Consider the following 25666-nt stretch of genomic DNA (forward strand, 5'->3'; position numbering starts at 1 on the left):
AGCCTCCGTCCCTCGTGTCCGTGAAGGTATGTTCCTAAACTGGCCAACTGGGTAGCAATAGGCTAGTAGTACTGATGAAGGTCGGTAGTTGTAGAGTTACGGATGGATTGATAAAGGTATATGTTAATCGTCTTGTGCATGTATCTGCTAGATCGATCAGCTCCTTTATTTGCCCTATTGTGCATGTATCTCTGCTGTCCATCTGCTATTGTAATCAGAGACTAGTGTTCTTTTTGTGCATGTTATTTGCCCTATTGTGCATGTATCTCTGCTGTCCATCTGCTATTGTAATAAGAGAGTGATCTTTTTGTGCATGTATCGGCCAACAGATGGAGATCGCCGCGATGAAGCAGCGACGCACGGTGGCCACGAGATCTCGGTGCCGAGCATACGAAGAGACACGAGGCTGTCCAGGCCGAGAGTTAGGACAGTTGAACGGTTGAAGGAGGGCCTCCTTTCCTATTTTGCCAAGCCCAAATGCTAAACCATTGGAGATACAAGATTATTTCACTTGCCATTTGTTTTAGCCACTTCCCAAAACATAAGATTTGGTAAGTGCAATTTGGCAAACCATTAGAGATGCAACCGAATTTAAAATGAGTGTTTGGAACTCAAGACGAATTTAAATGGAAAAGTGATCAACAATAAAGTTGTATAATGTTTATAAATTTTATTTTTTTTGTTTCTTCATCCGAGGTCATTTGAAAATTTTAAATTTCAAATGTGCGAAATTTAGATGTAATTATCCTTAACTAGATGATTTCAAATGGAAAAATAGTCAATTATAAAGTTGTATAATTTCTGAGATCTACAACTTTTATTTTTTTTATTTATCCGTTCATGGTTGTTTGAAAAATTCAAATTTCAAATGCGAGAAATTTTCAAATATAATTTTCCTTTACAAGATGATTTTAAATGAAAAAATTATCAACTACAAAATTGTATAACTTTTTGTCTATATTTTTTTTATTTTGGTTGTTGGTCTATCTGATGTCATTTAAAAATTTTTAATTTCAAATTTGAGAAATTCAAATATAATTTTCTTTAACAAAATAATTTCAAATGAAAAAACTATCAACTAGAAGTTCTATAACTTTTTGAGATTTATAGCTTTTATTTTAGTCATTTCTCTATCTGAGATCGTTTAAAAAATTTAATTTTTACTATTCGGTGTATAATTGTAGGGGCGGTTCTAGATCCGGCACCCCCTACGATTTTGTATGGGTTATTGGATCTAGAGCTGCCCCTACAAATAGGGCCATTTGTTGAGAGTGGCTAATAGCACCAACAGCCTCGTAGATTGAGCTATTTGTAGGGGTGGCTCATTTAGGGAACTACTCCCTCCAGTCCAGTATATCTGGCGTGAGCAAGTTTTTAGCTTAGGCCAAGGTCTTGTTTAGTTCCAAAATATTTTGCAAAATCAACACTGTAGTTTTTTCGTTTGTATTTGACAAATATTGTCCAATTATGGACTAACTAGGCTCAAAAGATTCGTCTCGTCAATTTCGACCAAACTGTGTAATTAGTTTTTATTTTTGTCTATATTTAATACTTCATGCATGTGTCTAAAGATTCGATGTGACGGGGAATCTGAAAAATTTTGCAAAATTTTTTGAGAAGTAAACAAGGCCCAAAATATGTGGCGAGATGAAGAATCGAGGGGGCAATTAACTACTCTTCTGCTCCACTATTACTCAAAACGAAGTGCTGCATGTATGCATGCGTGACTAGCAACAGAGGGGATGAATTAGCCTTGGTATCTGGAATGAGGCCTTGTTTAGTTTGCAAAATTTTTGGGTTTTGGCTACTGTAGCATTTTCGTTTTTATTTGACAAATATTGTCCAATCATAGAGTAACTAGGCTTAAAAGATTCATCTCACAAATTACAGGTAAATTGTACAATTAGTTTTTATTTTCGTCTATATTTAATGCTCCATGCATACGACCAAAGATTCGATGTGACGGAGAATCTTGAAATTTTTTGCGAACTAAACAAGGCCTGAGGCTCCTCACGCCAAATATAGTGGACTGGAGGGAGTATTTGTAGGCATGCTTCTAGATTGAGCTGCCGCTAAAAAAGAGACGTTGCTACAAATCCATTTGGTTTCTTAACTTTTCTTGTAAACTCTCTTTGTTTACCCTTTTATCAATATAATAAAAGTTCTGTTGGGGCTCTGACCCTTCCAGTTCCATAAAAAAAAATCCATTTTGTATAGTAGTGAAACAAGAGGTAGCAAAAGTGTGCGGGACGGTATGTTTGGCACTAATGAGGAGGAGGGTGTTGAAGGCCCAAGGCTCAAGCTACGTACCAACATAAGAACACACGTGTGCAAAAAAAATCAGCTTGATTTTTTTAATCGTATTCTTGAATTGGCTATATGGAAATTGGGATGCAACAAGTGGCAGGTTCTGGGATTCGTTTTGAAAAAGAATTCGGTCCCAATTGAAATGGACGAATTTTAGAAAAATTCGGTCCAACTTTGGACTCAATTTAGCAAATTTTTGAGATTTGAAACATAAAATTTATTTCGGACCTACTGAAATGGACGAAATTCATCAAAATTTGGACTGACTCTCGGTCGAATCTCAGATCCTTTGTGGCAGTGCCATTGTCCAGTCAAATAGTGATAGCATAATGATAGCGTTGCCAACATAATCGTGACGTCAGGGTCACGATTATAGGGCACTAATCAGTCGTCAGGGTCCGATGTGGCACGCTTGGCCATGGATGTGGTAGGATGGTCCCAATGCTCAACATAATCGTGACGACAACAGGGTAGATTGGCACTCTCTGATTTGATGCAAGACGCAGTAGCCACGCAGGGGAAGGATATTCAAGGGCTTTTGTGGAGGTCCGCCGACAACAATGGCTTGTCACAAAACCAAGAAGAAAACATTGTTTATCACTGCTAAAAATTAGAGAAGACCTCAGTTCGACATTGCTGATGACTAGTGGTGGCCAACTGATCTATAGGTTCACACATACATCTATCTCCTTTAGGTTGGTGCGATGCTGTGTTGCTTTAGAGGCGGTGGCTCAGAACTCAGAAGTGAGGCCGCCGGCTCCATACCACGTGAGAAGATGATCGAATACAGTGACTTTGGATCTCAAACAAGAATCCTCGTGGATCCTTTACCGTGTACTCCAAATCTGTATCGCAGTATCGGCAGGACAAACAGTACAGTACGTACGGGTCCTGTGATTGCTATTGCAGCATGTATGGAAGAAAGTACTAGGTGTCTAGGTCAATTTATTGACGTTTGAACCGGGAATTGGAGCAAGAATAACCAGCTATATAGGTAGATATATATGATTTGATTTGTGCTACAGTCTTCCTGCCACCACAGTGTTTCGTCGGATTCTTCCATCATCTAGGTTGGGAAATATACATGTGCTAGGGAAAACGAGATCACGGCAAGAAAAAGGAGGACTGTTTTTTTATTAAGTCATTACAATTCTTCGAAGTTAGAGAAATACCATTACAATTTGGCTGAAACATGCCATTACAATTCTGGGTCTCCCTATTGGTTGTCATTTTCCACGTATTGGTTGGGCCCACTGTCAAGCTAGGGTATGCATGAGCAACTAGCATATGGACACCAATGCCCTTGCGGCCTGCCTGCTCGTTAGAAGCGTCGTGGCCCTCTCCGTGTTCCTGTCTGACTCCTCTCTAAAATCTTCCTCTTCCTCTGTTCCAGTCCACTTACTGGCCATTGCAGCTTGGCCAACGAACAGAGTGGAAGAAGAAGACACCGGCAGAGGGTGGATGCTCCGGTGGGGGCGGCCGATCCGCTTGGGTGCGGCCGCTCCAACGGGGGTGGCCGGTCCGCCTAGGGGCGGGACCTCTGGTGGGGGCGGCTACTCCGCCTAGGTGCGGGCACTCTGATTGGGGCTGGCCAGTCTGCATGGGGGCTGGACCTCTGGTGGGGTAGCTGGTCCACCTTGGGGCAGGCGCTATGGCGGGCGCGGGCGGTCCGCCTAGGGGCGGGGCGCGGGCGGGCGCTACGGTGTGGGCAGGCAGTCCATCTAGGGGCGGGGGCGGGCGCTCCGGCGGGCCTACGATGGGGCTAAGCGCTCTGGCGGAGGGCGGAGTCTCCGGTGGCTGCCTGCTAGGATTTGGGGAGGAACACGATAGGAAGAAGAGAACGACAGGAGTAGACAGGGAAGAACCGCGTTCATCACAGGCAGTGACGGCTTGTAAAGCGAGGGGCATCTGCGTCCATACCAAAGTCATGTATGCGTACCCTGACCTGATAGTGGGTCCAACCAGCTTGGATACATAGAAAATGGCAACCAACGGAGAGACCCAGAATTGTAATGACATGTTTCAGAATACCAAAATTGTAATGGTATTTCTCCAACTTCGAAGAATTGTAATGGCTTAAATAAAAAAAAACTTTTTTTTTACAAAGACACTCAAAAGAGTAGTGACAATTATAATAGGACAGATGAAGTAGTGACCATGCCAATACTAGGAAACTATACTGGTACGATTGGGAAAAATGAGAGACTTGGACTTAGCAGCATGCAACTTAATTCATTCACAGCGGAGGAGGCATGGTATTTTACTTTTTTTTTCTTCAACTCTTCATCCTTAATTTTCTAACGGGAGAATCAAAATTTCCCGAGTGTCGCAGGCTTCCCCGAGTGCCAAAAAACGGACACTCGGGGAAGCCAATCTTCCCCGAGTGTTGCACTCGGGGAACAATTGCACTCGGGGAAGAGAGGCTTTCCCGAGTGCCTAGATTAACTGGCTCTCGGGGAAGAGCGACACTCGGGAAAGGCCCTCTTCCCCGAGTGCAACACTCGGGGAAGAGCTACACTCGGGGAAGAAAAGTGTTATTTGACGGCCCAAACCAACGGTGTCGTTTCAACTTAAAATGGAAAAAATCTTCCCCGAGTGCCAAAAATAACTCTCGGGGAAGACGCCCTTTCCCGAGTGTTATGACAGTGACAGGGCTCTCGGGGAAAATGCTGGCTTCCCCGAGTGTTGTAGGCTTGGCACTCGGGGAAGAGACTCTTCCCCCGAGCGTCAAGCCCACGGCACTCGGGAACGGCACTCGGGAAGCCAGTATTTTTCGGCAAACAGGCCATGCAGCTGGCCAACCTGGGTCCACGCCGGGAATAGTCCTTGGGCCTTCTCCCGCAGGCCCATCTAGTGCGCAGCTCATCGCAGCCGTCGATCCCCTAATCGGACGACTAGCCTTCTTTCTTTCTTGATCAAACACCAGCTGCCCCCAAAACCCTACCTTAGTCTTTTCGTCCCCCTTCCCTTTTCATCCACGCAGCAGCCAGCCGCCGCAACGACGACGCCGAGTGAGGAGAAAAAATCGCGTCGCCTTGTGGTCCGTCGCCGGCCGGGGCGAGTGCTGCGAGCCGGTCACGGCGGCATTGTGGTGCCCCCGCGCTCTCTGCAGCAGCAGCGGCTGCGGTGGTCCCATGCCGCTCTGCGCCCGCGGCCATCCACCACAACTGGGCACTCCGCGTCCACCCGTCTCACCTCCGCCGTCGAGGACAAGAGGTACGGTGAGGCACCGGCCCGGGCGGAGGTGGCTGGCGAGACAGCGCCCGCTTGCGTGATTGAGTTGCCGCCGTCGCACCTTGTGGACTTGCGGCCCCAGGTCGCTGGAGCCAGCCTCCCCGTGTTGTAGTGCTGCTCATCCTTCAAGTACGACCCGCAAGCTTGGGCCTTCCGGTGGTAGGCGCTCGGCCATCACGGCACAGAGCTCCTATCTGTTTCTTACTCTCAGGTACTTCTCTTCTACTCTGGGTTCAGATCCAGAAACATAGCAATCCAACAAGAAGTCCTCTGCTCCAAGCACGTGGAGGTATAACGCAATGCTATTTCTTTTTATAATGGATGAAGCTAGCTGCAAGAAGCAGAAATCCAGTTGTTTAGTATTATAGTAGTGATCCACCTCTATACCTCTGTAGGATTATAGCAGTGATCAATTCACAACAGTGCCTTTTTTCAGTTCTACATATTCACACTCATATTATTATAATTTAATTGAATGATCTGTGTCTAGCAATATAGTACTAATTTACACATTTTATTCCCAATCTTGTGAAAAATGGCAAATTCTGAATAGTTGCATTGGACCATGAGGAGACCATCAGATTCTTGAACCTTCGGTTGCTTTTAGTGTGAAATGAGTCCTTGAAGAGCAGTGCATGCTTTTGAGATGTGTTAGGTAATATGAAATAATGGATATATGAGTTAGCTCTTAATTCAATTGCATGTACTATCAGTGGGATTTAGAGCTACTGGTTCGAATAGTAGTAGTGCACAGGATGTTCTGAACCGTATTAATGTTTACCTCTCCATCATTGGGTAACTTTGTTGCGATTGGAGACTTTGGAGTGGAGTAGATGTTTCTTTGCATATTCAAGCTATTAAAAACTGGTTGGCCGAACACATTTTATCTATATTTTGAAAAGTATTCTTTCATATGCAGGGATAAGTGAGAATATGTAGCTGATTGTTGACTCCAACACTTGGAACCCTGGTATGTAGGGATAAGTGAGAATATGAACAAAGTATTTAGTTCCAAATTTCTATAAAACGGGATACATCCTAGAGTTTGTGTTAGCTACTAAAATTATAATCATGGTTTATCTTTTTATTTGCTTTATAGATTTATAGATCTACATTTACATGCTATATACAGAGTATAGTTTTAGGAAGCGAGTGCAAGCTTGAGCCTGCATTTGAGTAGTAAATGAATGGATGTAAATTAGAAAAGAGCAGCCATACAGAATTACCAGCTTTTAATATGCTTGGAGATTTTCAGTTAAATGGTTCAGGTGCAGATTTTCAGTTCGGTGTATCCCTGGTCCAGAGATGCATTCTCAATTTGTTGACTGTTCTATCCTTCTTGTTTGCTCACAGTCTGTCTAGTTTATTCCAAGTGCGACCTGTTTAGTTTGGTAGACTGTAATAGTATCTACACAAAGCTTGTTTTTATTTTTCTTTTTATTTTCAGTTCAACGCAAAGCTTGTTTTAAACTTCAGTATGAATGTTTTTCTTTCTTTGCTCATGCTTAGCGTCAAACCTATATTTTCTTTACACTTCTTACATTTTTATCTTGTCACTCATATGCAATGTCCTCTCTTTTTTGCAGCATCAATCGGGGGCGGCGTCGAACCATGTTGGAGGGTCGGCGGCATCGCACGGCGTGCTATCCACACCCGGACTATCGTCAGGATCGCAAGCTGGGGCGTCCCAACCCTCGCCAGCATCGCACACTGGACCGTCGCCGTGAGCCGCCTTCAGAGTTGTTTTTATGTATTGAGCTTGTGAACTTAGAATAATGTGTACTTTTGAACGTGTGGTTTGTAATATATTCTGGATTTTGTACAAATTTGATCGTTTGTGATATATAAATGTGGTATGTGATATATTATTGTTGATTTGTGGTTTGTGCTATATATATAATATATATGCTTTGTTGTTTACATGGAAAAGCAAAAAATAAAAAAAAAGATTTTCAAAGAGGCTTCCCCGAGTGCTTGGGCTGCGACGCTCGGGGAAGAGGGTGTCTTCCCCGAGTGCCTGCGCTGCGGCGCTCGGGGAAGATTTTTTTTTTAAAAAAGAAGGAAACGGCGTCGGCTGCCACCAACGGCGTCAACTCTTCCCCTAGTGCTAGGATGGCTCTCGGAAAAGCCTTCTCCAAGTGCATGATTCTTGGCTCTCGGGGAAGACGTCTTTCCCGTGAAGAGATACCCCGGGCACTCTTCCCCGAGTGTTGCACTCGGGGAAGGCTTCCCCGAGTTCAACTGAGCCTTCCCCGAGTGCATTTGGCACTAGGGGAAGCCACTGCTTCCCATAGTGGTAATTCTAGCAGATGCGAGGCGGGGCAGTTGCTACGACCCATACGTTTGACGACCACCATCAATTGGCGAACTTGAACGCGATGTTCAGCGCGCGCCGGCCGGTTGAACAATGAACAGTGTCCATATGAAAACGCACGTGCGCGGCGCGCCGGCGGCGGCGTGCCGGCGTCAGTGGTTGACTACCCTATTAGTACTACTACTACTACCAGTACCTGTCATTAACGCGAGAACGAACCGCGAAGGGTATGATGTTCCCGAGAAAGACAATACACGGCACCGGCATGCATTGGAGTTGCTGATATCGCATCGACATACAACGAGTACAGTCACAACCTTGTTGTGAAAAGGAATCCTTGTGTGCCTAATGGCTAGTTCAGAGTTTAACACGAATTAAGACTTGTCTTCGTCCTCAGATACAACAAGTCCTTGTGGGCACGACGTCACTACCCACTGTTTCGCAATACTACTTCATTCGCCCTGGCGTAGTGTGACACCTTTTTCATAAAATGATAGAAGATGTTGATAAGTTGGACCCATGCATGGACTTGGGTTGATGAGTGAAAGCAACGGTCTCCACTTGCCTACTTTCTAATTTCTAGACCACAAGTTCGTTCTGGTTATTTTATGTACATAGCTTTTTCTGTATACCACATAGTAAAAGCAATGTATCTAAAAAAAAAGTAGAAACACTTACAATTTGGCAGGGATCAGAGAGGGAGGAGCAATAGAGTCAATGATTTTCATATTTACTTCAAAAAGTAGCAATAAGATTCCTAGCCTATTTTTTATCTTAATTTACCCCTTTTTCTGATTATAGCCTCACTGGATACAATCTTTTATTCTTTTTCTACTTTATCATATATAAACTTATATTATCTAGCTGCATTCATTTAAAAAACTCATAATATAGTTTTTGGCCCTTATTGGCATATATATGCTTCCCTACTATGCATCGTTGGATGTCCATGAAGATATATATGCGCACACAACTTCATATGCATTCAATGATGTATGTTAGAAAAGTACATGTCTTTAAGCATGGCCTGTTCGTTTGAGATTATCAGCCGAATCTGCCAGCCATTCAGTTTATGTTTTTCTCTCACAACAAATCAGCCAACATTACTTTCTATCATGGCTTATCAACCAAACGAGATGTCTTGAACAACCCGGGACATAGTTTACCTTTTACAATGGATTGATTGCATATGCATGGTTGATGATGTTGAGTACCATAGCATAGGCTACTATTCCTAAGAAGACTGCTACTAACTATCAAGGTAAAGTTTTTGAAACCTTGAGAACTTTCTTCCTTGTTCTCTTGAACTTATCATAGCATAGGCTACTATGTACTATAACATAGGCTATCTTGTTCGCTTGAACTTATCAGCACTACTTTTCAGCCATAAAACATAATTTTTTTTCTCACAACAAATCAGTATTAGCATCAGTATCAGCTATTTTTTCAGCCAGCCATATTTTAAAATATACTATTATAACACTCAACTATGACTAAGTCTATTTTTTCAACCTTGGATCATGAAACCATTCATTTTTCAATATCAACTATCAATTACGTTCACTTTTCAAGTTGACTCAAAAGAGAAAAGCTTATATATTATAACACTCAACTATGACTGAGTCTAGTTTTCAGCCTTGAATCATGAAACCATTCATTTTTCAAACCTCAACTATCAATACCCATGCATTCACCTTTTGAACTTGACTCAAATTTAGAGTGTCTTTACGTAGCATGACGTCGACGTGGAGACATGACAGACAACTAAATACTATTTGAAGTATTAAATTTATAAATAGATTTAAAATTCTGGAACTATTTTAAGTGAAGTAAAATATATAATAAGACTACACTATAGATAGCACAGTCACTCAAACTAATCTAAACCTTTTTGCATCGATCAAATTACACTCCATACTAGAGTGATTTTAGTAATGTAAAATTAATTAATAAGGTGAGTTGATGTTCAAGCCGGATTAGGGCACTCAGCAAAGAATTTTTTAATATATATATATATATATATATTTAAAAAATGATTTTCCATTATTTTTTAGAAAATGCCTAAACTCTTTGCCGAGTGCAAGATCAGGGCACTTGCAAAGAATTTTTTTAAAAAAAATATATTTTTTTAAAAAAATGATTTTCCATTATTTTTTTTAAAATGACAAAACTCTTTGTCGAGCACAGAGCACTCGACAAAGATTCTTTTTTCAAAAAAATATTATTTAAAAAAATGCTTTTTCAAAGATTTTTTAAAAAAATAAAAAAGGAAAAATATTATTTTTTTAAAAAAATTATTCTTTGCCGAGTGTCACCTGTTCCAGCACTCGGCAATGGCTATTTTTATTTTTTTCAAAAAAAAAATTTACTCTTTGCCGAGTGCCACACGTTATGACAGTCGTCAAAGGTGTTTTATTTTTTTATATATTTTTCTTTGTCGAGTGCCATCTTAAAGCACTCGACAAAGTTTTTTTTGGCTTCCAAACTATTTTATGTTATTTTTACACATTATTTTGACACACATGTTAAACTTTGGCATATTTCTCGACATTTTTGACATATAACTTTAATTTATTTTATTTAAACGTATTTTTATGGAAAATAGAAGTTTTAACTGCAGGTGCATCGAATTATAGAATTTGACAATTACAAAAATAATATTCACGATACATATTGTAGTTTGAGGCCGTAATTTTCAAGAGCAAGCCCGAAATTTTAAAAGTGTTATACATGAAACATGACGACAAACTTATGAGAGAAATACATTTTAATTATATAAAATCCAAATGAAATCTAAAAGACTTGAAACCTAGCAACACGTCTTGACATCACATGAGGAGGCGATGGCAAAAATTTGGGAACATTTTATAAAAGTTGTCACATACGATAGTTATAAACCTACACCTCTCACTTCATCTCACATGTGGTGAGAGATGTAGGTTTATAACTAACGTACGTGACAACTTTTGTGAAACATTCCCAAAATTTTATCATAGCGTCCACATGTGATGTAAAGACGTGTCGTCAGGTTTTATGATTTTCGGCCTTCATTTGTAATTTATATAATTAAAATGCATTTCTTCTACAACTTTGTGGTCATGTTTCGTGTATAAGATGTTCGAAATTTTGGACGTGTTCCTGAAAATAGTCTCAAACTACAATAAGTATCATGAATATTATTTTTCTAATCATTGAAATTTATGATTCGATGCACCTGTAGTTTAATATTGTATTTTTAGAAAAAACACATTTAAACGAAATAAATTAAAGATATGTAGGAAATACATTGAGAATTGTGCCCAATTTAAACATGCACATCAAAATAAAGTGTAAACTCAGTAGAAAAAGTTTAGAGGGAAAAAAATCTTTGCTGAATGCTAGATTTGGCACTCGCCAAAGGCTGCCGGTGTGTACCACCGTTAACCGTTGCTGAGGGCCAACCTTTGCCGAGTTCTTGACACTTGGCAAAGAAGCTATTTGTCGAGTGCTAACCTGTACCGAGTGCCATGCTTTGCCGAATGCGGCACTCGGCAAAACATATGACACTCTCGGCAAACGTCTGGTTAGTGTGTACATACATACATAATATGTGTGTGTATGCATTGTCGTGGCAAAGAAGCTAAAGTGTAAAACCTAATATACTACTTTTTGAATACTAGCTACGTTCAAGGCCTTGTTTAGTTCTCCAAAAATTTTGCAAAATTTTTCAGATTTTCTGTCACATCGAATCTTTAGACGTATGCATAGAGTATTAAATATAGATGAAAATAAAAACCAATTACACAGTTTGGTCGGAATTGACGAGACAAATCTTTTGAACCTAGTTAGTCCATAATTAGACAATATTTATCAAATACAAACGAAAGTGTTACTATTTCTATTTTGCAAAAAATTTTGGAAGTAAACAAGGCCCAAGTATAGTTGGATGCAGATGCATTGATCATGAAAGAAAAAGAAATAGAGCAAACCACATGAATCAGGCATTGTTTAGATGCACTCAAAAACCCAAAACTTTACAAAATTCCCCATCACATCGAATCTCTCGGCACATGCATGAAGTATTAAATATAGATAAAAGAATATTTTTACAATGGTTGAAGAGGCGATGAGAAGCAATTGGTGTGTCTATGACCGGTGGACCCAGAGCATGAAAAGCGATGAGAGGCGATGAGCGTAAGGCGATGAGAGGCGATTGATGTGTCTATGGTCGGTGGGCCATAAGCGTCCCGTCGCCTCCCATCGCCTCCGAAATTGAGAGGATTAGGGATCTAATTAGAGGAGTGGTAATTCCTTTTTTTGTAGTTTTTTATTTTAATAAAGGGTAAAAAGGTAAATGTGTAATTGTAAAATGTGTAGTATAGTTGAGTATGTATAATTGAAGTAATATAGTTCGATTGGATTCTAAATAGATTAACATTTTGAGAAATTTCTAGGGTTCATCAGGCCACCAAATCCTCTGCTCCTGATGACATTCAGACTGTCGCGTTCTAGGGTTCATCAGCTGCCGCATCCTCCTCTGCCACTGCCTAGGTCCCGCCGGCGCTCCCGACCTCGGGCGAGGACATCAAGGATGTCATTGTCAAGGCCGGCGAGCTGCGGGCAAGTAGGGGGAGTTGGATCCGAAGACGCGATGTACATGAAGAAGCCGACGGCGGCGGCGGTCTCCCCCGCGCCCAAGCCGTCAGGCTCTGGCTCTAGGAGCTCAGGGCCGCCGCCTTCAACGTCGACGCCCTGCTCGACCGCCTGGGCACTGTCATGGCTGTGTCCAGGCTAGCGGCCGCTGAGCAGTCGCGGAAGCGGAAGCGGCCTGGCCCAGCGTCGAGCTCAGTCCGCGGCAGCGATGGGAGCTGTACAGGTTGCAGGCCAGGGACGGGAGGAGGACGACGGTTCAACCAATGCAGCGCCCACGGTTCCTTGAATCTGCCGCGCATCGCGACGAGAGGCCCATTGGCCACAACGAAGAGATGGAGAAGATTGTCCGTGATCTGGTTTCTGACAGTACAGAAATGGAGGTGATTTCCCTTGTTTTAATTTTTTCAGAGTTCGATCCTTGTATTAATTTTCTGTTAATTATTTTCTGATCGATCTCGAATGGTCTAAACGATTCAGTTATCTGGCTCTGGCTAATACAGGTGGATTCGACACTACTCATTGACAAAGGCTATGTTTCTAATCAGGTTGTGGGGATGATTTTGACAATGTGCATGACATACTCATGTGAGCAATTCCATCTCAGTACTTGGATAATTTTTTGTGAAAACTTTGGAGTGCTCTCATATGTCTAAATTGACAGCAATTGCCTATTGTCTTTTGATTCAACTCTTGTTTGTGTTAAGTCAGCACTTATCTCAGTTAGAGACTGATCCTAGTTGCTAGTTAGTGAAATATCACTTTACAGCTTTGTATTCCACTTGTAGAAAGGACTGATTTTGTGGTGGAATATCATATGGTAGAATTTGGTTTTCCGGTGAAATAATAGATTTATAATGGAAAGAATAGCATGTTGTCATGAGGTTTACTGAAAAGAATAGCATGTATTGTGTCATTCAGAATGTTTGAAATAATTTAGCATGATAAAATTAGTGGCCTGTTGTGAGTATGGCCCTATGATTCAAAAGTAGTCTTCACGTTGTAATAATTTGTACACATGATGAATGTGTTTGTAACGTGATCCCTGATGACAAAGCTCTTCTGAGTTCTCTGAGTTGTGTCTATGTCGCAGGTGTTGGAAGAGCTGAAACAGCTAGAAGATGCCAAATATGGTTCACCATTCAGATGCCGCCCCAAATACGCCAATGAGTTTAACCTGTACCATGACGCTCACTTGGAGCAACAGCAGCATCCCCATTGGCAGGATATCGCACTGCACAAGTGTGCTAGAACTGGATTTAGAGAGGCCACACCCTGTAGGTTGTATATTTGTTGGTTGAAAGCAGTGAGCACTGAGCAGTGTTGTATAACTTTTGCTTCCACTCATGATTGTGTATGGCACTGGAATATGACCATGTGAACCTATGATAAGTTTGCTGGCCCGGTGTCGTGACTTTTCTGAGATACATTTATGTGGCATCAATGAATATCATTATTCAGATTTTGCCAAATACGGTTCACATAAGTTAACTTGATCTCTTTTTTTTGCTGCAATGGAATTTCACAACTGAGTTGCACAATTATCAACAGCAGAGTATGTCATCGAATCAATCATATTTTGACAAACGAGCACTCACATGAATAGATAAACAAAACACAAGTGCAAAACCAGACTCACGTTCACAGAATAAGATATTACGGATAAAAATTACACCAAGAATAGTGCAAGATAACAATCTAAACCACAAGGAAATTTATTTTAATTAAACTAAGGGTCCTCAAAAATTGAACTAAGGCTCCTCAGTATTGGCATTGTTGGCAGCGACCTTCTGTTTTAGTTCCTTGATCTGCCTAGACATTGCATTCTGATTCTTTCGTAGGAAGTCGATCTGGCTATCCAACATTTTGTACCTCCCATTGAGCAGCTTGATCTGTACTCCGTGGATGTAGGGGTCCGGCGGTAGCTCTACCGACTGTGGAATGAAAATAAAGATCACTAATTAGAGGTTTTTAACTGTTAGCGGATCTAATAATGTCAACTCACAATCCATATGGATTTGGAGTTAAACGTAAGGCCAAAAAACAACTGTTCAAGAACATACCTCATAGCTTGAATCGCTGTCGGTGGTCATATCTATGGACAGACATCCATTGACGCACGTGCGCAACTCTCGGTTTTCATAGTCCAAGCAGTTGCAACACAAGCCAAAGTTCATGCTGCCACGGCACAGACACGGAGCCGTCTCATTCCTGCAGTTGCGGCACGTCTTGACGCCACCGACCTTATTCGAGGACGGCTTCACGACGAACGCCGACTTGACGACCCTGTCGCTCTTCGGGGACGGCTTGATGGCTGCCGACGAAGCCTTCCCGGTGGATTTTGCCGGCTTTCTCATCTTGGTGGCGCGGCAGCGGCAGGACGAGGGATGCGAATGTGAAGGGGAGGAGGAGATATATTTATGGAGCCAGAGATTTGATATCACGGATGCGTATGATTTGGAATGTGCGATCCTATAATTTAGGAGAGGCACCGGTTAGTTTCCAAATGAGATAGCGTTGCATGCAATCCAGATCGTGATTGTCGGAGGCGAGGCTTGGCGATCGGCGGCGCGGCGTTGGCTTCAGTTTTTTAGTGAGCGTGAACTGAAACCTAATGTAAATGGGCCTGCAGCCCAGTTTCAAACCAACAAAAATATTGGTTACATACAATTCAATTATAAATTAAATGTTTTGGAAAAAAATAGGCTAATAACACAAATTATGGAAAATAAATCAATTTAAAAAAAATAGTTTGGTAATTCAATTTAAAAATATATGGTTTGGAAAAAAAACTTATGCAAATAAATTCAATTAAAAAAATAGATTGGCAAAAAACTAAATAATGTCAAAAAAGTTTGGCCACAGGCCAGCAGCAACTAGGCCAGGCTCAACCGCAAAGGGGAGCCCAGACATGTCGAGCCAGCCCGTTTGGCCCAGGAGACAAGTGGTTGAGCAGGTATTGTAGTATAGGAGTTCGGCAGCTGTTGTTCGCCTCCGCTTTTAAGTTATGTTCTTGGTCATTATGCAAGCGAGGTGGGACAAAACCTCGCGGTTCCCTGCTTGCTTCTGCGAGTGGTTTGGCGAGGACGCCGCGATGGGCCTCGGCCCAGCTGGATCCGGTCCCCTGCTTGCTTCTGTGCATGGTTTGGCGAGGACGTCACGATGGGCCTCGGCCCAGCTGGATCCCGGCCCCCTGCTTGCTTCTGTGCGTCAGTGCGTGCGTGCGCAGGCCGTAAGACCGAGCAACCAGGCGATGCAGACCCAGACTCCCAGTGTTGAGTGGACAAAAAAATATATATTACCCGTTCATGCATGTAGTATATATATATTTTTTACAAAAATTGCATTTCACACTCAGTTCAAATTTAATTATATTAACTTATACTTCCAATTTGTGGAGATTTAGTGGTTGGATCCCACGTGTTGTCTGAGTGTACTCGTTGTCCCAACACGATACGAACTCAATCGACACTCTCATTTTTGTCGATATGGGGTCATGAACCTAACTTGAAAGAAAGTGAATCAATCATTCTCATGTCTCACCAGAGTGAACTACTTTCACATGTCATCCAAGTTGAATAATGGGCTAATAACATGATAAGAAAGTTAACTGATCACTCTTGGACTAGTACTCTTAGCACGATAGCAACTGAACCTTGAGCTAATAACACAATCAGTCACTCACTTGGAGCAGAAGCAGCATCCCCATTGGTAAGAAAGTGAATCGATCAATCTCATGTGTCACTAGAGTGAACCACTATGACGTGTCGTCCGAGTTGAATAATAGGCTAATATAGATTGAACCAGAGTGGACTAGTACTCTTAGCCCTAACATGTCGTCGCTATCATGTGTCGTCCCAATCCGGGCCTCTCTAAGATTAGCGACGATGAAAAATAAATACATTACATAGGATTGGATATAAAAGCTCATAGCCTCTCTACGAACAGTTTAAACAAGAAATCAATTTTGCAATAAATGGTTTGTAAAAACAATCAAATTACTAACAATAATTCAATTTCAAAATAAATTGTTTGGCAAAAAATAAATTATTGTAAATAAGTCAATTTTGAAATAGATGGTTTGGGAAAAAATAAATTATACAAAAAATCAAATTTAAAATAAATAGATTGGCTAAAAATTATTTATGGCCCAAATTTAAAAAATGGAACCCGTGGGCAGAGAAGGCGGCACAGGCTAGGTCAGGCTCTACCATAAAGGGAGCCCAACCAAACCAAACCAGCCCAATCAGCCCACGCAATTCGTTTTTCAGATCTGAGTGTAACATACAAGAGTTCAGAAGGTGCCGGGGCTTCTGCGCTTTTAACCTGTGTTCTTCTTTAGACTTCAAGCGAGGTGGGACTAAATATTTGGCGCTGACTGTTGTGCCTTGGCTTGGTCAGGACTCAGGACCACGCAATGGGCCTTGGTCCAGTCGCGGCCCGCTTGTTTGTCTCAGCAAAACAGGCTCGATATGGCTCTTTGCCGTTAGATCAAAACGGATGGTTGAGATACACTAGGATTGGAATATAAATCGAAGAACCCTAACTCTTTCGTCTCATTTCTCCCGCGTCTCTCCTCTCTCTCGTTTGCAGCCGCCGCCGTCCTGTACAGCCGCGGGAGCAGCGGCGCCCTACCACTCGACCTCGCGGAGTAGCTAGGGCGTGAGATCCAGTGGCAGTGGCCATTTCTGTGTAGGTTGCCGCGGGATGCAGCGTCCTCGGCTAGCTCTGTCAAGGAGGGCGTGGGTTTCGGACAACTCGTCGCGGCGCAGTGCGCGAAGGTGGCCGAGGCCGCGGGTGCCTCGCGCGACGAGGTCGCCTCGGCGGTCCACGCCGCCAGGGCCTCCACGGACGCCGGCCGCGTCATCACGCTCACCATGGCCACCGCCACCTGTATGTCTCGTCACGGTGTCGGCGACGTCGAACAAGCGCGTCGAGATCGTGCTGCGGATCAAGAAGACGAACCTCGTCGTGGCCTTCTCCCACGCAAAAGAAAGTAAGGAACCGGCGCGACCTTCCCTGTCTCCTCTTGTCTTATTCCTCGGACAGACTGGACTGACACAGCAGCCACCTGGTCACGCACCCGCGCGCAGTTGTGAACCGCGACGTGCGGCCGTGCGCCCTGGAGAAGCCGAGCCACGACGAGGGCGCGACGTACCCGATGGTTCGCCATGTACCGCGACCTCGTCTCCCAGTGCTGCTGTGGATTTGTGCGTGCAGATCTGACCTCCCCTCAAGTGCTGCTGTGCTTTGCTGGTTATTGTGCTCGTTGACGTGGGTATTTTATTCATCTCCTCCCCCTCTCTCCTCTCCCTCTAATCTGTACCGTGTGATGCATGCCATACTTTTGTGGTTAAGAGGAATTATATGATGATCCCTATTTTGCTAAGCTATTGCTGAAGTCGATGATGACATTTTTTCCTGAGCTATTGTCCTAGTCTATGATGATTACGTTGTTATGTCTGAGCATTTGTTCAAGTCTATGATGATTTTTCATTATGTCTAAGCTATTGTTCAAGTCTATGATGATTTTCAGTCTTTCTATAGCGCCCTCATTGACATGTTCTTATTTCTATAGCGCTTAATGAAAGAGCTGAGGCCAACATGTGTTTTTTTCCCATTGGGTAAATTCATTGATGAATATTTTTTTCCCTAAGATACTATGCTGGATCTGAGACTATGGACATATGCAATGATGATTGTTTTTTTCCTAGGATACTACACTTGCTGGTTGTAACCTTACCACTCAAACATAGTGGTAACTCCACCGACTTAAATTGTTTGGCCTATGATGGTTCAAAATACATTTTGAGGTGGTTGTGTTGCTTATTTATTATTGTTTCTCAGTTTATCATGACTGTCATCAGGACATGAGATACGTCCATCCCCAATGCAACAGGTGTACAATTTGGCACCTGATGGCTGAGGATGGCGTGTCTCATGGCCCCATGGCAGCCATGAATGTTTTGTTGTCCCAGATTGACCAGTTTTGTGCCACCAAGGATGAATGTCAAAATAAGCATTAAGTTGGGAAACCTTAACACCTGAGGCCCCTTTGCCTTCTTTATGTTGTCAATGATGTCACTTGGTCTAAGGCTTTAGGCAGTAGCAATGATGATTTATTTTATATGATATACACTTGATCTGAGGCTTTGGGCAGTAGCAATGATGATTTATTTTATATGATATACACTTGATCTGAGGCTTTGAGCAATACCAATGATGATTTATTTTATATGATATATACACTTGATCTGAGGCTTTGGTGTTGAGAGAAGTCAGGTAGCTACCACTTAAAAGAATGCAGCCCTCGCAAGAAGCAACCTGCTGCCGCTGCCGCTGTCCCTATTTCAACTGTTGATGCTTATCAGAGAATGCTTCCATCCATTCCTGAGTTATCTAGGTTTGGAAGACTCTTCAAGGTTTTTACAACATTCTATCTTTTAAATTTTGATAAGTGCATATGCTAATTCCCTCAATTATGGTACTCTGAACCCATGGAGCTGACAGTATGCTGTTAGTGTGGTTAAGCACATTTATGATGGCTACATTGTATTGCAGTACAATTGTGCAAATGCTAGCAAAACTGACTTGTCTTATTTTTATGTGATTTTCAGGTAGCAAAACTGACTTATCTTTGATAGCAAAACTGATTTGCTACCTGATGTTTGATCTATGAGTTGCGGCCAGAGGTTTCAGGTGCTCATGGTGGCTATTTTCATTAGTCACAAAAGATGTTGTTGTCTGAGCAAACTATATGAGTTGTTGCTGTACAAGCCAACATTTTTAGTTTTATAGGTACTTGAGTGTAGCTTGGTTATTGTCTTAGTATTTCGTGTGAAATATTGTAAGTACAAATGTTGATGGTTTCAATGAAAACAATGAGCAATGTTTTGTCAATTGTGAGCTTTATTCTTATTTATTTATGTTTTATGAGTGTGCCACAAACACATGGGCTTGAATAATGGGCCACAAACAGCCTACTAATGTGTAGCAGAATTGCGACGATTCATTTTGTCACTATTGCCCTATGGTATTGTTGTTGACCAGTTCATTCATGATGAACGAAAAAACCAATTTGTCATGGTCCATTTTGGTGCAACAAATGTATGCCGTATCTGTCGTAGTCTGGTCCCCATGTGCTCTGGTCGTCTTCTGTGTCTGACTGAGCATCCCCTCGCCTCTTGTGGCGTCGGGTCTGGTAGTGTTGGTGCGTGCAGGTGAAAGATTGCCACCAAGAGGAGTGTGGGCACCCTCGGCGAGGCGGATCTTCTACTGCAAATGTACACTGGCATGTCAGACTTGCAGCCTGCTTCACCTACAATGGATCGAGGAATTGCATTAAAAAAGGTTCCATTTCTCCTCAAGTTGTGGTTGAACTTGGTTTTATATAATTCTTGAGCATGTTCGCACTTAATATAGTATAGCTCTTTTTAGATGTGTGTTTAGATGTGAAGTATAAATTTTGCCAATCATAACTCAGAACAGAGAGTCATAGCTTATAATTATTTGACGAAAACTTTGTAACTAAAAGATAATAACACTACCCTGTAGGAAGTTCTTTGTGCATCCACTATGTGATTCCAGCTATACAATTACTTACCCCAAGGGCTACCATTGTATGGCCCTGCACGTCGCACTCGTTTAGTCAAAGTTTTAGTGGTTTCCAGAGGGACAACATGAGTGTTGGTCGCTTTTGCTTGTTTAGCAATATTTTTGGTGGTAAATTGGTCCACCACAGATTTAGTGTTAGGAGTAGGTTTTTCCAACTTCCTTGGTCGTCCTCTTTTCCTTCTTATAGATCCCTCAGCTGTATTTTCTTCTCCTCTATTTCCTTCCACTTCTATCATTAATTTCGTGGTAGCCAACACAGTTGTTTGAGTGGCCTTTGATGGCGATAATATCTGCACATCGTCAGTATCTTCTTGATCCTGCTCATAATCCGATCGTTCCTCCGGATTCTTCGCGAAGTATTCTTCCTTCTATATATCATTAAACAAAAAAAATTATATACACCAGTATATTTTGTGCAGTCCTAAACAAACGGTCGGAACTGAATAATTTTAATATGAAGTAGGAGCACATACCGTGATTGGTTTTTCATATGAGTGCAAGTGTTTCAGGTTGCGATCAGAATAAAGCAGCCTCGTGCATATTCTGTATTTAAAATTTTGCATTTGTGGCTATACAAGCATAAGTAGAGCACGGTCACATAGCAGTTTTGGTGAAATCATCAGCCATATTTGTAATTGACATTAATTATAAGACTCACAGTTGTGAAATCATCAGCCATTTTTTCTCCGTCCCATGCGAGCATGTATTTTATTAGAAAGGCCCCACATGATTCACTGCAGCAGAACATAAACATAAATAATGGGAGTACAACATTAATATAGAAAGGAAAAGGGGTAAGTACCTGTCTTCTTGCTTTGGAATGCTATGATGATAGGAAACTGTTTCCCAATCACCCAAGTTAATTGGGGTTTCAAAATTAACCAAGTTCTTATCGACTGAAGCATCGATGCATGACTGTATGCCTTGCACCTAGTAGATGGTGACATACATGTGAATTTTGATCAATCTGTGCATGTACTTTAATAAACAATAGATGGTATGGGATACACAGAGGATCTGGATTTACCAATGCCTTCTCTTTGTTTTTGTCTCGTCCACCTAGGGAGTCAAGTATTTGTACCTCTTTCTTTATAAAATTGAGAACTAGGACAGCCCAATGGTTCTGGTTAATGTGCATTGGCACAAAAACCTGGAAAAGTAATGAATGGATGGCTAGAATCCAAATAGGCAAGAAGTGTAACAACAAAATCATTATAACGTACCAAATGCCTTCCTTTGCATTTGTTGGCAATTAGCTTCTTGAAAGTGTCACGTTCACCCACATTAGTTGCCAACTTGTGGGCTTCGTATGTTCTTATATAAGATGTTGCATCTGTCTCCAGGTTGCTCAAATGAACAAAGGCATTTATGACCTGCAAAGTGTTGACTTAGTAGATAGTTGGTGTGATGTTGGTACTGATGACATGGATCTGAAATGATATTACCTCATCTGCTATAAAGCCACCTTGTGTGACATTTCCACGCAGCTGAACTGCTGTAAGAACATGACCATCTATGTCTACAACCTTAGCATAGTCATAACTCTTCCTTATGAAGAGGGCAGCGACTGTGTCAATTCTTTGCATATGGTAATCAGTGTCAATAATAGGTTTCCTTCGTTTGATATGTGCTGTAGAGTGGTCACCTAGCTGCTGCTCCACCTTTTCCACCGTACCATTTTCTTTAGTGGGTGGTTCAGCAAATATTTTTTCCCGTGTATCGTGGAAACGTTTTAAAGCTGGTTCCTGCAATTGATGTTTTTTTGTTAAATTACAAAGTATCGATTCTAGCATCAGCCGTGACCTAGTGATAAATGAACTTATCAAGATGCAATACCTGAACATGTGTAGTTTTAGGCATAGGTGCTTGAACTTGTGCAGATAATGGTATAGGTTCGTGAACATGTGTAGTTTTAGCAGTAGATTGGTCAAGAAGAAGCTGCACTAGGTGTCGGATTTCCTGTTTTTTTGACAATTTGTTAGAGAATGAAGCATTGATGGCTACATAAAAGGAGTACTATCATGCTGTTTACCTTGATCTCTGTTCTCATTTGTGCGTTATCAGTTTCAATCCTCCGCACCCTATCTTCCAGGCTTCTGTCCCTTTTCAACTTGTTAAACTCCTCCTTTTGTGATATCATTTGCATTTTAAGTTTGTATTCCATATCACATAATTTCCTTTCCACTTGCAGTGCAAGGTCTGTTGTGGCGTCATTCTTCCAATCTTCAAGGTTTTGCCTCTACATAATTAGGAAATAATATATTAGGCACACAAATGAGCTAGGGCACAAAAATAAATGTCAAACTAACTTGTTCGTTGCTTATATCCTGCTCGTGTACTGGTGAATTTGTCTTGTACCCCTCGGGTGCTGTTTTTGCTATTCGCTCGGGTGACATTGATGCTTTAGTTGCTTCTTTTTTTTGATGGGTGGTTTGGCAATAAGGGGGCAACATAAGCTGCAAACAATTAAGATAGTTATATTGTGCATGTAAGAACATCAACCTTAATCATGCTATGTTTGCAAACTTACAGATGCTCCATGGATCCCTTCTTTATTGTAAGCACTCGTTCGAGTAGTCGCATTAGTTTCATCCCAGAACACCATCAGTGGTGGTTGGATTTTATTTTTTTTGTAGTACTCGACCCCATATTTGCTGGCTGAAATAACGCGCTCCCAGTACCAAAACTATGAAAAAAAATCAAGGAAATGCATAAGACCCAAAATAATCAATGTTTATAGGTGTTGGTTGTCCCATATAGAACTGACCTGTAGCAAAGCCAAATTGCCTTGTATGCTTTTTTTGCCCTCTGTCTTGTAAGTACGCAATGAGTGGAATAAATGGTTCAGAGTGAATTGGCCCCAATTGAAATTTCGAATTTTTGATACATCTCGAACTACTTCTATATAACTCCAATCAACATAGGTCGTTGTAGTTGATGCCAGAATCACACCAATTGTGAACAAGACAAATGCTCTTTTGAAATCATCGTCCTCAGGTTGTGATGTATCAATCATGTCTTCCAGCCCTCTTAGCTCAAGTTTGTTATTTGCAGCGGCATACCTCTTAAAGAATTCAGTTTTCACTATTACCTCTTCATTCTTTGCATTTTCTTTTAAGTATTTTTCTATGTCATCACCTTCAATCCGTAGTCCCATTATATTATTGACATCTTGTGGATAAATACTAAGCTCTTCACCACATAAATTGAAACTATGGTTGCTGACTTCGTACATGCCTGCAAGTTCCTGTAGCATGTATTTCCTGAGATTCGTCTGTGGCATATGAAGCAGCCCCCCAAATCCCATTTCCTGAATAGCATCCTTGTGGGCTTGTGATGAGTTTATCTTTTGTACAGCTTTGGAAAATCTCGTAGGCGAGTGTGCTAAATGCCACGACGCACTCTGCAGGAACCAATTGGTAAGTGGGTAAGAATATAGACTTGCATAAAAACTAGAACTGGATAGAGAGATTACCTTGTTGGTGCTCCCATCTCCCTTGCTTTTTGAGCTACTCCTATTAGGATTGGCATCTGCATCAAAGTCGCCAAGAGTAGAATTTTGTACTGTGTTGATTAATCATTGATTCTGTGTTTTTAATTGCAGTGATAGCATGGATGCAACAGCAGCCGAGCAGTATCAGTTTCTGGAAGTGGCAATGCTCAACCATTTTTGTCATATGGCGTTTTGCTAATGGGTTCATCTGCAGTTTTGTTCTATTGGGAGCATGATCTTCACAGGTTCTAGGAGTTTGTAGTGGGTTAACATGTTCTAGGTGTTTGTGATGGGCTCACAGATTATAGGTATTTGTAATGGATTCACAGGTTTTAGGTGTTTGTCCTATTCATGATCAGACAACAATGTAGCTTCATTCCTACAATTTACCTGTGCCAGATGTTAACCTGTGGGAACAACTGATAAATTAAGAGATGTGTTATATACCTGTACCGATGTTGCTCGGAGTATTGGGCTCGCCTACTGCCGTCGCCATGGTGCGAGCGTGGATTTGGTCTCCAACCACGGGTACGCCTCCTGCCGTCGCCATGGTGTGAGTGCCGTTTTGGTCTCTGCCAGTGCCAGATTGATCTCAAACCGCTGCCCTAGCCTTGCCGCTGGAGAAACCAAGAATGAAGGACGCACAGAAGATTTGAGGCGGAGAAGATAACTACGATCGTTTCTGCGATCCTAATTACGGCGGCACATATTGTAATCTGAGGGTTTCCAAATGAAGAGTGCCTCAGCCCATGTAAGAGCATCCTAGCCCATGTAATAGTATTCCAGCCCATGTAAGCCCGATTGACACAAGGCTCAGCCCATGTTTGGCATTTTGCAGTCATTTGAAATTTAATATGTTAACTTATACTTCAATAAATTACGGTAGATAACAAATGAATTAATTAAAAAAATAAATGGTTTGACAAAAAAAATATTATGACAAATAATTTAATTATATAATAAATGGTTCCATAAAAATGAATTGTGGAAACAAATTTTTTGAGACAGACCAAAGATGAACTCAATTGACTCTCTGTAGTTGTAAGCCAAACATGAAAGAAAGTGAATCGGTTACTCTCATGTCTCGCTAAAGTGAACCACTGCCCCCAACATAACAGGAACTATGCTGCTACTATCACGTGTCATCGATCTGAGTGCATGGAATAATGGACTAATTACAGAATAAGAAAGTGAACCGACCACTCTCACGTGTCATTTGAGATGAATAGTACTCCAAGCTCGATAAATGACGATAGATTTCAAAGGATTTTAATTTTAAAATAAATGGTTTGCCAAAAAAATTATGACAAATAACTCAATTTTTTATAATAAATGGTTGGATAAAAAAAGAATCATGGCAAAAAATTATTGAAAAAAATGTGAGCTATATGTTCTGGAGTCACCTAAGGACTACTACATGCCCACTCTCCCACTCGTACTACATGCCCGCCTTGGCCCGCTCCGGAAGGCCCAGCAACTGCGGCCGAACCAATGGATATGCAACCCGGCTGCTTGTTCCCCGCCGCGCCGTAGGAACCGGGCGAAGCCACCGCCGTCCGATGCCGACGTCCGCGCCCCCGAGGTTCCCCGCCCATGCGCCTATAAAAAGTAGACCCAGAACGGCGCGCTGCTCCATTTGAACCATATAGTGCCGCTCGGATCCCTAGCCCTAGCCCGTGCACCGCCATAGCCACCGCCCGGAGCTCGACCAACCGCCGCCGCCTCCCGAAGCTCGACCCGCAGCCGCCGCTGATCTCCGCCTTCACCGGCGTGGAGAACCACTCGACGACCTTCTCAACGAGGTGACCAATTCTTTTGAATTAAATTAGGTGTAGTTTCTGATTTCGAGGGTAGCTGATCAGGAAAATAAAAATGAGTTAATTTATTTGACATAATTCTCAAGAGCCTCCTTGAGAGGACAAACACGCTCTGCCTGTTGCTGCAATGTTTGCATCTACTACCTATATAAGAACCATTCATGGTCTGATAAAAGAGCACGTCAAATGCTTGACTGTGAATTTCTTCAATTTGATATTTTGGTTCACTTGCTGAGTTGCAGATTATGACTGAAAGTT

The 25666-nt window shown here is 41.9% G+C and overlaps 1 long non-coding RNA gene across 1 annotated transcript; it reads left to right on the forward strand.

Annotated features, from left to right (window-relative positions):
- Window positions 5258-7416, forward strand: LOC110432371. The gene is made up of 3 exons (XR_002449805.1): window positions 5258-5752; window positions 6461-6511; window positions 7128-7416. It is a non-coding gene; the product is annotated as an uncharacterized LOC110432371 (long non-coding RNA).

The sequence above is a fragment of the Sorghum bicolor genome, chromosome 2, assembly GCF_000003195.3.
Source record: "Sorghum bicolor cultivar BTx623 chromosome 2, Sorghum_bicolor_NCBIv3, whole genome shotgun sequence".
NCBI lineage: Eukaryota > Viridiplantae > Streptophyta > Magnoliopsida > Poales > Poaceae > Sorghum > Sorghum bicolor.